Raw genomic sequence first — 2,660 nt, forward strand, 5'->3', positions numbered from 1 at the left:
GTCACCTTACACCTGCTGTCACTGCTCACCTAGCAGTAAGTAGGTACCTGGGCGTTAGTCACCTTACACCTGCTGTCACTGCTCACCTAGCAGTAAGTAGGTACCTGGGCGTTAGTCACCTTACACCTGCTGTCACTGCTCACCTAGCAGTAAGTAGGTACCTGGGCGTTAGTCACCTTACACCTGCTGTCACTGCTCACCTAGCAGTAAGTAGGTACCTGGGCGTTAGTCACCTTACACCTGCTGTCACTGCTCACCTAGCAGTAAGTAGGTACCTGGGCGTTAGTCACCTTACACCTGCTGTCACTGCTCACCTAGCAGTAAGTACGTACCTGTGGTTTAGTTTCCTTACGCCTGTTGTCACTGTTCATCTGGCAGTAAGTAGGTACCTGGGTGTTAGGTGACTGTTATGGGTGGCACCCTGGGGGTGGTAGAGTTCCTTGGTTCCGGGCTATGATATCAGGTAAGGCAGGATAGCAGCTCCTAGCTTAAGGAAGGATAACTCTTGTAAACTCAATGGTGAAACAATTAAACCAAGCAAAATGATAAATAAATAAAAATTCATCCATAGTCTGTGTTTACGTTATTCCCAGTAAAGATATTTTACTTAAATAATGAATAAAACACGTTTGGCACATCTGGATATCTTTATTATAGTGTAATGATAACCAGGTGTTAAGTCTCTCCTTATTAAACATGGCTAAATTGACGATTGATTCTTTATTTTCCGCTCTGAGGTTTTTCAAGGCTTGGGGGAAGCCTGGCTGGGCCAGGAGCTGAGACTCAACCCCCCTACAGTCACTTATAGGTGAGTATTGGTGAGTACAAGCAGTCTGTGTGGCCCTGCAGGTGTTTGCATCCTGGGTTCACCTGATCTGAGGTGTCATACTTGTAGTGATACTGGTCCTGTGGGGAGCAGCAGCAGGATAATACTGCACCACCTCTAGGGGCCCTTAACAACAACAACAGTTTGGCGTGCGTCATGGGCACCAACATATGGTGTGTGATTCTCTCCTACTTTATCCATTTATCACCAATGCAGATTACATGGTGAGTTTAAATATGTGGCCTGTAGTTATAACTTTTCTCTTGACATATGCAAGACATCACCATCCCTGTAGAAGCCATTATTAGATGTACTAGTCATTATATTTTGTTGTTGCAGAAGTACTATGAAGATTCTATGTTCAATAAAGCCTAGAGATAAGGCCTGTGTTTCTATCACAACAATACTAATAATTTTGTTGGTATTATTTACTATTTTCAACAAGCTTTAGTGGCCCTTAACATCATCAGTAAGTTTTAATAGCCCTTAACATCATCAATAAGTTTTAGTGGCCCTTAACATCTTTAACAAATTTTAGTGGCCCTTAACATCTTTAACAAGCTTTAGTGGCCCTTAACATCTTTAACAAGTTTTAGTGGTCCTTAACATCTTTAACAAGTTTTAGTGGCCCTTAACATCTTTAACAAGTTTTAGTGGCCCTTAACATCTTTAACAAGTTTTAGTGGTCCTTAACATCTTTAACAAGTTTTAGTGACCCTTAACATCTTTAACAAGTTTTAGTAGCCCTTAACATCTTTAACAAGTTTTAGTGGCCCTTAACATCTTTAACAAGTTTTAGTGGCCCTTAACATCTTTAACAAGTTTTAGTGGCCCTTAACATCTTTAACAAGTTTTACTGACTCATAATCTCTTTAACAAGTTTTAGTGGCCCTTAACATCTTTAACAAGTTTTAGTGACTCGTAATCTCTTTAACAAGTTTTAGTGGCCCTTAACATCTTTAATAAGTTTTAGTGGCCCTTAACATCTTTAACAAGTTTTACTGACTCATAATCTCTTTAACAAGTTTTAGTGGCCCTTAACATCTTTAACAAGTTTTAGTGACTCGTAATCTCTTTAACAAGTTTTAGTGGCCCTTAACATCTTTAATAAGTTTTAGTGGCCCTTAACATCTTTAACAAGTTTTACTGACTCATAATCTCTTTAACAAGTTTTAGTGGCCCTTAACATCTTTAACAAGTTTTAGTGACTCGTAATCTCTTTAACAAGTTTTAGTGGCCCTTAACATCTTTAACAAGTTTTAGTGGCCCTTAACATCTTTAACAAGTTTTATTGGCTCGTAATCTCTTTAACAAGTTTTAGTGGCCCTTAACATCTTTAACAAGTTTTAGTGGCCCTTAACATCTTTAACAGGTTTTAGTGGCTCGTAATCTCTTTAACAAGTTTTAGTGGCCCTTAACATCTTTAACAAGTTTTGGTGGCCCTTAACATCTTTAACAAGTTTTAGTGGCCTTTAACATTTTTAACAAGTTTTAGTGGCCTTTAACATCCTTAACAAGTTTTAGTGTCTCATAACATCTTTAACAAGTTTTAGTGGCCCTTAACATCTTTAACAAGTTTTAGTGGCTCGTAACATCCTCAACAAGTTTTAGTAGCCCTTAACATCCTAGACAAATTTTCATGACCCACAACACTTTTAAGTACCCTTCAACAACCTAAACACTTTTTTAATACTTCTTGACGCCACTAACACATTTTTAGTGACCCTTAACACCCTAAACACGTTTTAGCAGCCCTTAACAAGCGTTAATAACCCTCAACAACCCTAAATAAGCCTCAAAAACCCTTAAAACAAGAGGACGGCTCACTGAGTCA

General features: G+C 38.7%; 1 protein-coding gene across 1 annotated transcript in view; it reads left to right on the forward strand.

Moving 5' to 3' along the window:
- LOC138855415 (coiled-coil domain-containing protein 170) overlaps positions 1-152 on the forward strand; it is an 11,154-nt gene extending 11,002 nt beyond the window's left edge. Inside the window, exon 7 of the mRNA XM_070104701.1 lies at positions 1-152. This exon is cut by the window's left edge and continues 730 nt beyond it. The gene's annotated coding sequence lies outside the window, so the exon portion shown is untranslated.
- Positions 153-2,660: the final 2,508 nt, after the last annotated feature.

This window comes from Cherax quadricarinatus, chromosome 93 (genome assembly GCF_038502225.1).
Source record: "Cherax quadricarinatus isolate ZL_2023a chromosome 93, ASM3850222v1, whole genome shotgun sequence".
In the NCBI taxonomy this organism is placed as follows: domain Eukaryota; kingdom Metazoa; phylum Arthropoda; class Malacostraca; order Decapoda; family Parastacidae; genus Cherax; species Cherax quadricarinatus.